Source organism: Electrophorus electricus, unplaced genomic scaffold (genome assembly GCF_041902795.1).
Source record: "Electrophorus electricus isolate QZ-2024a unplaced genomic scaffold, ASM4190279v1 Scaffold70, whole genome shotgun sequence".
In the NCBI taxonomy this organism is placed as follows: Eukaryota; Metazoa; Chordata; class Actinopteri; order Gymnotiformes; family Gymnotidae; genus Electrophorus; species Electrophorus electricus.
The window spans coordinates 377,846-392,500 of NW_027658787.1; the positions used below are offsets into that span (position 1 = coordinate 377,846).

General features: G+C 41.2%; 1 protein-coding gene across 7 annotated transcripts in view; it reads left to right on the forward strand.

Moving 5' to 3' along the window:
- Window positions 1-5,737: 5,737 nt before the first annotated feature.
- The window catches only part of LOC145643261 (zinc finger MIZ domain-containing protein 1-like), a 67,572-nt gene continuing 58,654 nt past the window's right edge, over window positions 5,738-14,655 (forward strand). For all 7 annotated transcript variants that reach the window (XM_081709669.1, XM_081709668.1, XM_081709666.1 and 4 more), the window contains exon 1: window positions 5,738-5,880. The gene's annotated coding sequence lies outside the window, so the exon portion shown is untranslated. The remainder of the gene's footprint in view (window positions 5,881-14,655) is intronic.

Sequence of the window (14,655 nt, forward strand, 5' to 3'; positions counted from 1 at the left end):
AGTCTTACTGATTTACATTTACCTGACACTTTTATCCATAGCAATTTTTATGATGTCTGAATACAACTTGAGCAGTTGAGGGTTAAGGGCCTTGCTCAGGAGCCCAACAGTGGCAACTTGGCAGTGATGGGGCATGAACTGAGAAACTTCCAATTACAAGTCTGATTTAGCTTAGTCTTACTAATTTAGCTTAGTACCACAAGGCAGACAGAAAGCAGATGAGAGAGACAGAATGAGAATTTATTTTGTTTTATGTTATACATTATTATCATATAATGACATTTAGAAATTCTCACATCTTTACAGTAATAGATCTGAATATCTGTATCTCTCAATATATAGAGAGAGATATTCAAAATTTGTGGTTCCTCCCACAAATTCAGAAGCAGTTTGAAGGATCTCGTTCTGAAATGTCATGTTTCTCTGGAAACGTTATGTACTTCACTACAATTCTGATTATCTCTTAGTACTGTACACAGCAGTTACTCACCTGGAATCTTACACACACACACACACACACACACACACACACACACACACACACACACACACACACACACACACACACACATACGTGCGCACACACAGGCACAGAACATTGATATATATACATTTTATATAATGAAGTCTCTACTACACTAAAAATATACTGTAACACATTTAAATCTTAAAGTGAGAGACAGTGAGAGCTGATCTCAGAATCCTTCATCTTACGCTGTCTCTCGTACTGGGACAAACAGACAGCTAATGACTATAGTTCATTTGAAGACATGGCCTTTAATTTTCAGGTTTGCCATGTTTATATAGATGGATGTCCGGTTATACCACAATTATATGATCATCCATATCAACAGTGAGAGAGAGTTTGTATATGGTTAACAAAACAAAACAAAGAAATAGGATTGTCATAGATAGAATTAATCATGGCCAAATCATAAACAAAGAAACTCATATTCTCTCTCTCTCTCTTTCTCTCTCTCTCTCTCTCACACACACACACACACACACACACACACACATCTTCACACCCCTCGTAGAAAGAATTTGCATGGGATGTACTCCACATTGCCTGTGTCTGGATTTACATGCAAATGTGACTCACCTGGGTAATAATACTGGAAAACTATTTTGGCAGGTTGTGTGTGTGCGCATTTGTGCACGTGTGTGTGTGTGTGTGTGTGTGTGTGTGTGTGTGTGTGTGTGTGTGTGTGTGTGTGTGCGCGCGCGCGCATCTTCATGTGATTGGTATGCCAGCTGTCTTGTACTTCTTGAGTTATTTACATTTAACTCTTTTATAGCTTACTGCAAAAAGAATACAATACCTCAACACAGTCAACACAAAAAACAACAACACAATGTTTTTGAAGATAGCACAACATGGAATGAAATAACACAGTGCTGCTGAAGATATCACCCAAAAGTGATAATACACAAAACCTGCTATGGGTATTGGTATCTATGCAATGTAGCTTCTACTAGACACACACACACAAACTTACAAATGTACTAAAACACACAAATACACACAAAAGCAAATGCACTTATCCAAGCATAAATATACATCCGCAAATGTACACAAATACATACATGCAGACATTCACACATTTTAGAGGGTAAGTTCATTTTCACATTCCTTCTTTGACTCAAGGCATGTGTGGCCATGTAACATGCATGTACGGTACTGTCTACACTCTAGATATAGTGATGAGGTAGATGACATGAGTAACAACTATCAGTTAAGTCCCACATGTGTACTACCTGTGTACAGCACACAGAGCAGAAACTGCTTGCAGCATGTTTGTTTTACTTTATTTTCACACATTACCAATTTCGTGTCATCTCACATAACAAGCTGCATTTACACACCTCAGCAGGTTGCAATGCTATACCTAACATTTTTCGTCATACCTCAAAATGCATTAAAATTACACTCACAGCGAGAATCGTGTTACTGTAGCATGGCTGACATGTCACTCATTTAACTTTAGAGTTACGACTTGGAGATGATGCAGTAAGCACGAAGAACCGTGAGAAATAGTCCCACACTCTATTATAAGCTGCAAATATTTATGGCAACTGAAGAAGAGCCTGAGGTCGTAACTTTCCTGTGGTGATAGAACATGACTAATTACATACCCTGTCTAGCAGGAAGTCATAAAAGCTGATTTTAAGAATGCAATCTTTCTGGGAATCTGTGTCTTAAAAAAACTCGAACCATCTGCTGGGTTGCAGTGACAGTCAGTGCCACACAGAACCAGTGTCCCACTGGTGAGCTCCTGTTAATAGCCAGACTAAACAAGTATAAGGATCATATCTGTATTTATAAAAAATCATGTAGTGTAATGTTATGGATTAAATGATATAAAAGGCAACATCTCTTAAGTCACACATCATAAGATACAAGACTTCAAGCTGCTTCCCCCTCTCCCGTACACACACACACACATACACATAAGACACAAGAGAGAGGGCCATGTCAGTACTTAATAATTTTTGCAACTCCAAATATGGTCATGCCAAATAAAGCCTTTAAAACTGGACTAAACAGAGAAAGAAAGAAAGAAAGAAAGAAAGAAAGAAAGAAAGAAAGAAAGAAAGAAAGAAAGAAAGAAAGAAAGTGATTTATGGAGGTGACTGGCTGTCCTGTGTGGGACCCAGTTATCATTGAGTATTATCATTACATCTCTCCCTGTTCCCTGCCTATATTTAGATCTCTGTAGCTGTATGCTTCAGCTGTGTGTGGATCCCTGTAACAGGGTCGATAGGTCCGTGTTTAAAGGTGAAGGTGTGTGTGTGTGTGTGTGTGTGTGTGTGTGTGTGTGTGTGTGCACGCGCGCTACATTGTATTATAATAAATGTATGTATTTATGATAGAAAAACAGTCTAACATAAAGACAGTAGAAATAGAACAGGCAGCCTTGTTATAACCCTATGTAAAAATAGTAAAATACACTTTTGTATAATAATGTTCAGAACACAAAATAAGAAAATGGAATAATGAGATGCGTGTGTATGTAGGAGGTGAGGGTCTGTGTGTCTATTGCTGCCTGTGTGTGACTTCTTTTATGTTTGTTATGCACAAATGCCTGTCACACATTGGTTTGCTGTCATCAGCTGTGATAAGATGCTCAGGGGTCTATCCCCACCCCCCAATCCTGCAGATGAATAATGTCTCTCTCCACAGCCTGTAGAAGTGCACAGTGGATTCACTCTAGTATCTCATTAATTACTCTGCTCAGAGACCTCTGTTGTCATGGTAATTACCGTAAGGGTTTTAGTAGTGATGGAGGCCCTGAATGTCTGTTTGTAGAGGGGGTTAATATGTGTGAGTGTGTTAGTGTGTGTGTGTGTGTGTGTAGCAAATGAAAATGTGTGTCTGTATGGAGAGAGAGAGAGAGAGAGAGAGAGAGAGAGAGATAATCTGTCTGTATGAGTGTGTGTGTGTGTGTGTGTAGCAAATGAAAATGTGTGTCTGTCTGGAGAGAGAGATAATCTGTTTGTATGTGTGTGTGTGTGTGTGTGTGTGTGTGTGTGTGTGTGTGTGTGTGTGTGTGTGTGTGTGTGTGTGTGTGTGTGTAGCAAATGAAAATGTGTGTCTGTATGGAGAGAGAGAGAGAGATAATCTGTCTGTATGAGTGTGTGTGTGTGTGTGTGTGTGTGTGTGTGTGTGTGTGTGTGTGTGTGTGTGTAATCAGTCATGACCACACTGCAGACATACACAGACAGGAAGGCTACAGTGTGGAGTCTCTCTCATTAATTTGGTGTGCTGTCATATGTATGTTTATAATCCTCCACCCATCCTAAGGGGTCCTGGTGACGTAGTGCAGTATGGATTAGGAACAGGAATGGCTCTGTAGCTTTGGGGAAATTATGATGAGAACAGACAAAAATAAACCCAACAACTTTCTCCTTTTATGCACTTAATCCCATAAAACATGCATTTAAACCTCTATCCCACAGTCAATGCTCTGTGTGTGTGTGTGCGCACGCGTGCGTGTGTGTGTGTGTGTGTGTGTGTGTGTGTGTGAGTGTGTGTGTGTGTGTGTGTGTTGGTGGCAGGGGAGGGGGTGGGGACTATAACCACTTTCTGGCTGGTCAGTAGGACTTTAAGTATTTACCACTCATTATGTCTTTATATTTGTTGTAGATCAAAGTTGTTGCATGCTGTACACTGAATCAATTAATCAATTAGTAATTAATTTCATGTAAAACAATTCACTTAAAAAAAATACATTTTTACCAAAACAATGTAGTGGAAACGTTCTATCCTCTCTAGTCCCATTTTATCCCATCCCAAACTGTGCTGTTCTGTCCTATAAAACCTGCTGAAGTTCACTTAATTACTCCTCTAATTCATGTGAAATTATTACCTAGATTAAAACAGGCTGAGTTTGATCGGTGCAATCAGTATGTGAAGTGAGTTGCCCTGAACTGGGCTTTACAGTAGGAGATGTGTGGGCAGATGGTGGTGCCGTAGATCTGTGGAGGAGGGAAACAGTAGCGGTCACGATTGGGACACACTCGTGACCTCACACCTGCGCTGGCCTTAAATTCTTTTCCCCAGATTAGGGAGAGTAAGGGGTCAGACAGAGCCATATGTTTTCATTCTAAACATTGTGCATTTTGATCATCAACATGATCATCTGTTATTGTCAACACACTCAAGGCAACAGGAATGATATTCATGGCATCTTTAGAAATCATTTTGAACAGACCAGAGTAAAACTGGACTTTTAAAAGTAACAAAATGCTTTAAAGTAATATCAGGAAATATGGTCAGTGAGTAATTCCAATGTAATGCCAAAGATAGTATTAACATGTTAATGTATTTTTCATATTCAGATTTATTAATTGAAATGAAATGACAATAATGGTTATGATATGATATGTTAATTACATCATGTAATGGCAGTATTTCCTATATGCGAATGTGTATTATCCAACATATTAAAAGCAAAACAAAAATACACATTTTTACGCATGGATTAAGGAAGCGCGTGCTGGTGTGCAAGCGTGCTGAAAGCGAGACGGACAGAGAGCACGAGTTCCACCGAGCCTAATTCCGTGACGTCATCCACCAACCAAGCTCTCTCAGCCACTGAAGTCGCGACGCTCTCAAACATGTTCTTTGTTATTCCGAGCCCTCCACCAGAGATCGGCTTTCCGAAAAACACGGAGCAAGGATCTCCAAAAAGGATCGGCTCCATTCCTCACGGGTCATCAAGGTATACCTGCACAGACATTGTGAGTGTGAATCACTGGCCTACTGTCCAGTTCACACGTAGAGATGAGCTTCACAAAAGCATCATCTGTTAAACAGTTTGGTTTCAATGCTTTTGCGAAAACGACACACACACAAGTGTTTTTTCACTTCAAATCAGTACTTGGTTAACATGTACCGTGTCTACTAAAAAGTAGACCACAGTTCTTCTTACGTAGGATATTTGTTAATCAATTAGTAAACGTATAAGCTCTGTCATTCCGAAATGGTATATAGTTTGATTAACCTTTTCGTATCACTTTGATTTTGACAGAATGACATTTCGTATGTTTCTATATTTTATCGCCGTGAATTATTGATGTTAAACAGCACACTCCCCAGTCAAACGGAAAATTATTTTCATTTTCCTACTCTCACTCCGATCATAGTGTTCCAGGACAGGTTTTACTTCAGATCGCGAGCGTGGACCTTTGGTAATAGAATAGCCAATGTAATTTGACACTTCAACTTGCTGAGCTCCCTGTGAGTTGACTCAGTTACTCACTCGCTGACGTTTAGTCCGTTCTCGGAGCTTGTGTGTGAAGAAGCGGAGGTATTTAAAAACAGGACACGAGGGACATTGCGGATATTTATGTTCTGCGTGCCACGCGGTTTTTAAGGTAAGTTAGTTTTTAACGTTTGTTTCCGTGTTGGGATTCTCATCTTTCGGTTTGGATGGTTCGCTCCCACTCGGACGGGTTTGCGTCCTAAACAATGGACAAATCAAAAGAAACAGATAAAAGCGCGCCGCCTTTTCTTACGGGGTGTAAAACTATGCTCTCTCGCATACTACAGTTTGTTAAGAATGTAGTGGGAGCAGACGTTATCGACAGTAACGGATTCAGTCCGCATGTATACTGGATCGGTTATAAGGCTCCGCTCCGCTGTTGATGACATTAAAGATCGGTCGAGAGTTGTGTGATTTGTATTCCTGGGTCATTTTCGAGAGATTTATTTACGCCATGAATTTATGCGTAGCAGGCGCGCGAATGTTTTTGCGGAATTCGAAAAGTTTAACAAAATTAACGAAATCCGTAAAGACATGATCATGCATAACATTCACACGCTGTGATTGTGAAAGAGTCTATGTTATTTCTACCAAGTATTCGTCTCGCTGTTTGGGAGCATTCTGTGAATGGTGCGCCAGGAGACTTTAAGGTCAGATATTACGCGTGGAAATTGAGTGTGGATCCAAGCGTTTATCCAGAAGTGTCCGCATGGAGTGTGTCCGTATGGATTCCCGCTGGGACTGCAGGATTCCTGCGCAAGCCTGCCGCCTTTCACTGATGTGCATCTTTCCAGGAAGCAAAAGAACAGCCAAGTAGGGGAAAAAGCACACAGACCAAACAGTAGCCCTGTCTTTTAACCATTTTGCGCGCATCTGAGTGTACTTGCGTTTACATGTTTTAGAGGAAAAGCGAGGAGCAGCAGAGTGACCACTGAATGGGTGTTAGTGTTTCAGTGACGTAGCCTACTCGACAGCTCTTTAATTCCGCTTCAGTGCGCGTGGCCTTTAGTCAGCTCTGATTGTGTCGCGGTTGCTTAATTTCCTACGTCTCTGCTGTTTGTGAGCGCCTCCGCGGGAAACCGGAGTCACCGGACCCACTTCTGCCGGCGTAGCCCCACTCTCCTAGGGGCACTGGATGGTCTGATCGCAAACTCGCTGCAACAGCAGCATTGAAGCAATGAACTGCCTTTCCCTCGCTGCAGGAGTTTAACAATACTCCACTTTAGAGTTTACTGTGTGTGCGTTCTCCAGAGCTTATGGCTGCAATCTAAGATGTGAGTTAATATAACCCCTGGTGGTGGTCCAGAAGTTTTGTGTTTCTCTCTTTGTCTGTCTCTCTCTCTGTGTGTGTGTGTGTGTGTGTGTGTGTGTGTGTGTGTGTGTGTGTGTGCGTGCACGCGCAAACTCTTGGAGATGTAGGAACAGGAGGCAACGGACAAAAGACAGTGCCACAGAGAAGTGTTCGGCAGCATGTGTCTGTGTGAGACAGAGAAGTATATTACTGCCTACAGGAGAAAGAAAGGGGTGTGATTGTATGAGAGAGAAGCAGGGCATGAGAAAGAAACATGGGGAAAGAGAAAAAGCCACATGCTGTCTTATCTCTGACAGCGCTGAATCACTGTACTCATTCCCCCACACTGGAAGTGCAGGATTGGCTTGCAGTGATTCTGTTATGTGGAACTGCATGGTCCCTTAGTGTAGGTTCATAAGGCACAGTGAATGCACTCACTCTGGAATTGAGATTATTTGTTTGTTTGTTTTTTTTGGTTGTCTTGTGGATGTTGATACAAAACAGCCGTGATTCTCTTCCTGTCTTTCTAGAGGAAGTGAGTGAGAGAGGGGTGGAAAGAAGAGAGAGGTGGAGGACTTACCTCACTTTTTGTAACCAGTAAATATATAACAGGGTAAGGGTTGGGACTGCTTTTATGTGATTCATTTACCAATTCCTCTGTTTTTTTCCCTGAAGTTTCAGGAAGTGTATTGGCTCATGGCCTCAGTGCAGACAGCCACTTCCTGTGTAGCCTCGGTGTGTCCCAGAAGCTGCGGTTCCTGGGGAGGATACTGTATGAGGGCACTGGGAGAGTGATGGTGCGATTTGGTTGGCCGTCTCTGCTCTAATCCCACGGTTGCTTTGCTGTCACTCTGTGACTCGTTTGAGCTGGTTTTGAGTGTACAATCTCTTTTAAGGGAATCTATTGTCTAGTAAACCAGAGTCCACATCAAACATACACCCTGACTGAGTTGTTTTGGTTTCAGATAGCTTCTGCATCAGGATAGGACTGTCTGAATTGTTTTAGAGCCAATTAGGTTGTTTATACTCTGGTTTGCCCATGATCAGAACACACACACACACACACACACACACACACACACACACATATGTATTCTCACCCCTGGCCTCAATGTGCAGCTGATAGGGAGCCTGTGGAACCCTGAGTGCCTGGTAATGAGACTAACTCATCCTCTTTGTGTATAGCAGGACTGTGTTTATGCCATTGAGATCTTTTGCAGCATTTAGACACCAAAGACCTAGAGCAGTGTGAAACCTGGAGCTCTGAGACCCAGTCTAACTGAGAAACAAAATCCGTAGTATGCTGTAGTATACTGTAGTATGCTGTAGTATGCTGGCTGTCTCATGGGGTCCATCAGTACTATCTGCTCTTTCTCTTTTAATGTCACTATGTGGAAGGAAGTCCATTTTCATTTGTTATGTTGCACTTTTCTAGACAGAAAAAAGCTTCATAGTACAATAAAATGTGCTAATGTTACACTATGAAACACAACCACAAACTGTGGACATTAGACATAGCATAAAAAGGCACCACTAAGGCAAAAGTAAAGATAATAAATCAGGTGTTGCGTTAATTTCTTAAAAATCGGAACAATCTGTCAGTCTTACAGCTATGGGATGATTAGTCCGATGTTTGGGTGTCTGCACTGCAGAAGCACATTCCCTTGTGATTTGAACATTGTACAAGGAACAACTAACAGCACCTGATTCCACAGTCTTAGATGAGGCCAGTATGTCTGATATATACCAGAGAACCTCTCATGTAGTGCTTGATGGATCAGCACCAGCATTTTAAAATTGATTGGTAACCAGTGAAGAAAGACTGAAAGTACTGGAGTAATATGTTCCCCACGCATGGTCTTGGTGAGAACACAAGCTGTGTGTGTGTGTGTGTGTGTGTGTGTGTGTGTGTGTGTGTGTGTGCGTATTTGCAGATGTATGGACATTTGCAGAGGATATGGCGGATATGTTTATGGAGCAGGATGTTATTTAAGTCCTGCACAGTAACTCTCATTAAAATAGAACAAGATAAATGTGCATGCAAGCCCACGTGCATGTGTGTGGGACTGCCTGCAAGGTGGTAACCTCACAATCAGAGTTTAAGTACTATTCAAGACATCACAGGTTTGGTTCCAGCTAATCGCTCTAGTGACTGTGAATAGTATAAGAACTATTCCTGGCACTGGGCAGAATACTTTAGATGTGAACACAGATAAACGTTAACCCATCTATGGAATTTCATTTGTACACCATGTTTAGCTGAACTGCATGAAACGTCACCTGAGCCAGGGGAATTCATTTCAAATTCAGTGAGGTGCAATTGCTAATATGTTCTCCCAACAAAGTCCCAAAGCTCATAAAGTCTAGACTGCATCTTATAGCCCAAGACTATGTATATTAAGTAAAGTAAAAGTAAAATCAACAATGTCTATTATTTCAACAACATTTATTGTCAATTTTCAAGCATACTTTTAACATACATACAAACTGGTCATACTATACTTGCATAGTAAACAAATAGCTATCTTTACCATAAATATAAGTAGTTCCACCCTCATGAACTTAAAGCCTACATTTCAAGTAAAAGAAAGTGAGACAGAATCTTCAGAATAAAATTAATAAAAAGTGCCTCTTTAAGAAAAGGTGCTACCTTTCATAGAGAAGGAAGGTTGTACTGCCCTGCCAGTAGTTTGACTCTTGGCTTGAATGTAGTTAATGCAGTTCTCATGTACATGTGTAGGTGCTCACTGCTTTTCTTTCAGTTTAGTCATTAAGCCAATTCCCACCCATTAGCTAGCTAAGCTTACCCTCTCATACACCACCAACCAACCCTGGAGGGTGCAGCAGGCTTCCACTTGAGACACGTGAGGCCAAGTACCACATCTTTTTTAAACAGCTGCCCACACTGCAGCACAGGGCAGCTGAACACACTCAGCATGAGCAGACAGGCATCCATGACTGGCCATGACTGACAAGCACAGAGTTATGTCAACCCTCCCACCCAGAAAGCAGTATTAATTTTGCTCTGGTCGTCAGTAGGGTTTGAACCAACAAATTCTTAATGATAGAGCAAACTTTTTTTTTTTACTCCAGTTGTCTTAGATAATGTTCATAGTGGACAAAGCTGATACAAACATGCTCAAGGTGTGCAGTGCTACTTTGTTTATAACGGGGAAAACACAGAGACAGTAGCCAGAAAGTGGCATGGTAAGTTGCCTTGAATTGCTCTCTTAATGCAATATTTACTTGCAGGTCAGTGAGCTCAAGCTGGAGACATCCAGCGTGCACCCTCTTGAAGGTCTGTGTCAAGAGTTTGGAAAGCCTCAGACTTCTCTGATAGGGAAAAGATTTAGGATTTAGCTGGAGGAGCTGCTTGCTACCCAAGGCTGAAGCTTTCAAATCTTTTACTGCAGTTTCCAATCAGCTTGTTTATGAAGTCAGCCTAGGGAGAAACATCTCTCTCACCCTGAATCTGTTCCTGCTCTTTTGGAAAATGTGTACATTCTCCTTGAAGATCTTTGAAAATGTCTAACTTCCTTTGGAAGGAGTGGACAGCAACCTTATCTATAATTCTCAAAACGAATTATGGGAACACTTGTATCTGGATGAAAGAAAGATTGAAAAGAAAGATTCAATATTCAAGTTGAAAATCTTTACTGATATAAATTGTGTACTTTGTTGGGAACAAAATGACTTAACAATGGTAAATGGAAATCAAAATCATCAACACATTGAGGACTGTATTCAAAGTCACACTGAAAATCAAAGTTAAAAAAATAAATCACATTCCAAAAACATTTGGGCATGCTCTTGATGGGATGGCCGGTTGTGTCCTGGTGGATCTCCTCCCAGTGAGCACAGGTGTCTGTAGTGCTGCTTGGCAGAGTTGGATGCACTGATCCCAGAGGATCATCCCAGAGGTTCTCAATTGTTTTCAGGTGTGTGGAAAGTGAGGGCCAGTGCAATGGCATCAGTAGCTTTTGTCATCCAGAAATGGCCTACACACAAATGCTGGGCTGTGAGCACAGGTCCCACTATAGGATGTCCTCATGCCACCCTTATGGAGGCTCTTCTTTTTCATGCCCGATGTAGGTCATTTTGTAGGACTCTGTCAGTGCTCCTCCTGTTCCTCCTCGCTTAAAGGAGAAGATGCTCATCTTGCTGCTCCTTCTACAGCCCTGTCCAACTCTCCTTGTGTAATTTCTTGTGTCCTGGTATCTCCTCCATGCTCTTGTGCTGGTAGAAACAGCAAACCGTCTTGTGATGGTACAAATGGATGTGCCATCCTGGAGGAGCTGGACTATCTGTGCAACTTGAATGGGCTACAGGTACTTCCTTATGCTACCAGTAGTAACAAAGACACTAGCAAAACACAGAACTATAGTACTGTAGAGAAGAATCAGTCAGGAAGCATAAGGACAGGGTAACTGTTTGTGACCACCACCCGCAAAGCCATTCCCTTTTAGGGGGGTTGTCTTGCTGTTGCCTATCCAGTGCACTTGTTGTCACTTTCATTTGCACCAAAGCAGGTGAAATTGATTCACAATCGCTTGTGCTTCCTGACTGGACAAACTGAAAGCCGTGATATTTAAATGTCTTGTTGTTATATTGTTATGATGATTTTAAGTGTTCCCTTAGTTTTTTGAGCAGTGAAGGTTGTGCTCATCTTGCAAAAAATAATGAAAACTGTGTTGCTTTCTGACTTTTAAGCAGTTCTAAGAAAGCAAAAAAATATATTTTTGAATGGATCTGAAACATCTTTGCTCAGCCATCTTACACTGTTGTGCAGTAGCAGGTCATTGATATTTGCGTCATCATCTTTCAGGAAGTCTCTCTGCAGGTGATGCGTGTGGACGGGATGAGTTTTGTCATTGAGTTCATTTCTTCAGAAAACTCTTAAAACTGAGGGATGATACTGTAGTAAGCATTGAGATCAGGGTTGTTCCCCCCCCACTGTCTACCATGGCAGTGGCACCATCTGTGTTGACTGAGACCACCTGTTTCCAGTCTGTCCCCTCTGTCCTAGCTGCATTGTTTTTGCTGTGTATATGTACTCTCCTTGTGTAAGTGGTGTTACAACCAACAGGTCCTCACAGAGGTCTTTCTTACCTTTTGTGAAAAAAATCTCATATACATCCAGGGCCACTGGTGGGGGGGGGGGGGTTGGAGGGGAGGGAAGTTTAGGACTATCCTAAGTGCCTGTGACTGAGAAGGGCCCAAAAATGATTAGAATATTTTTCTTTTATTAGAGCCCAGCGTGATCTGCTTCCCTACATGACATCTGTACCCTCATCCATGGCTAAGCATATGCTTGATTCTGGTTGCTGTTGAAGCCGACAATGGGATTTGTTTGATTTTATATTCTCACAACTCATCTTTTTGTTTATTCTCAAGTAAAGTACTCTTTTGCAACTGTCCCATCAATCAACTGTCCCATGTTCTCTTATGTTGCTCCATAATCAATGCTAGCTTTAATGAACCTCTTTTCACATAATGTTGCTGTGCTGTAAATGAATGTGTGATGAATCAGGTGTCTGTAATACTGGCCTCTCAGTTCGGTTATTTTTCACGCTTTCAACTCAGACTTCAGTGGATAGGTTTGCTCAAACAATTTGTGCTTTTTTTTCATAGTGGCACTTAACATTGCTGTATTTTCTGAACACGTAAGACACGTTGGTTTAGAACTAGTTGCCAGAAGAATGCTTAATTTCTTTGTCCATCTTTTAAAAATTTGTTTTTCTGCATTAGGTTTCCTTATTTTGGAGCTCTGTCTAGCAAAGTGGCCACACAGGGTAAACAATTTGATTGGCTCAATTAAGTATAGCTATAGAGCAGAGGTATTCAAATCACAGTCCTCAAGGTCTAGGCCCTACAGGTTTTCCACCCTCCCTTTATCTATTGGCCAACCAGTTACATGAATCATTTAATCAACTACAAGTGATTAAAAATCCTGGACCGGATTTGGGTTTGAGGCACAGATTTGAATACCACTGCTTTAGTCATTACAGTTATGCCCAGAGTGACACTGTTGGTGTTCAGTATGAAAGCTGCAAAAACACAAAACTTCTAGCTATCTAAAATGGAAAGCAGCTGGTGTGTGATTGACTACCAATTGATTCAGCAAAAAGTTAGTTATCTTTTTAGACTGCCAAAACCTAAAAAAGAAGAAAAACAACTGTTAACTAGCCAAGACAAACCCAGTTTAGAAAGTTAGCTAGCCAGATGATTTTGTAGATTTGGAAGTTAACTAGATACTTGAAACGGATGACCAAATTAATTCATATTGTATATGTCAGATATAATGGTTATGGAGCAGAGACCTGTAGTTTTACCTGCAGAAATATATAATATTAATGTTTCTGAATAGCAGTGTTGGCTGAGGACAGTGTTAACTACAAACTAAGTAGGCCTGGCTAGTCTACAGTTTTCCTAATAAAATACAGTACAAATGATTGTGCAAATCTATGCACGAACAAGCATTGGTGTCATTTGTCACTTATTTTCACCAACAAATCTTGCTTTGAAGATGATCAAATATCAAAACAAACTAGGGCAGTGGTAGCTCACTGGTTTAGGTTCTCATCTAGTAATCAGAAGGTTGCCAGTTCAAGGGGCCTACTGTTGGGCCTCTGAGGAAGACCCTTAACCCTCAATTAGTCAAGTTATATTCAGCCAGAATTGTAAATCCCTTTGGATAAAAGTATCAGCTAAATTCTGTAAATGTTAAAAGGCTTGTGTATACCTTCAAGTTTTGCTTAGTCTTTTAATGGTGATAAAAATCATGTTTATCAGAAATTGGTAACAGATTTACATTTATGGCATTTAGCTGACACTTTTATCCAAAGCGACTTACAATTATGACTGATCTGTTATACTCAATCACTCTGTCCTGGGCTGGACCCATGTCTGCCATGCAGTGAAACCCACCTGAAACAGAAATACCTCGGTACTGGATGTGTTTTACTCCTTGTGCACTGGGCGTGTAGTGTGTTTTAGCCCTTTGTGGACTGGATGTATATTGCATTGCAACCCCTGTGTACTGGGTCTATCGTGTGTTGTCACCCCTGTGTACTGGACGTATAATGTGATTTAGCCCCTGTGCACTGGGTGTATAGCATATTTACCTTTGGTCATTGTCTAATTCCTGACAAACCCAGTGCTTAAAAGCTACTAGGGATGACTGTGCCTCATTCATTTACAAATCAATACCATGGTCGTTCCCACCCCACCCCAGCCCTACCCCTGTCCCTTGCTCAGTTTCTCTCTCTCTCTCTCTCTCTCTCTCTCTCCCTCTCTTCCACCTAGAAGGGAAACAGGTTTCTTCTTTGTAATATTGCAATTCCAGTGGATAGTCAAACATTGCTAGGTACTACAGAGTTTTAGGGTTTAGTATTTAGTTTGGGGTTAGGTGTATTTAGGTGTTTGGTTTAGTATTTAGTTTGGCTTTAGGAGTAGGGTGTATCCCAAAGAAGTCTGCATGAGAGAGAAAAGGTCATAATTGTGTTTGCCTTTTCTGTCACTCTCAGTTAATCTGTTTGGTTTGTTACTGAGTAAATTACAATGGGATACACACCATCAGAAGCTAAGAGGGAACAA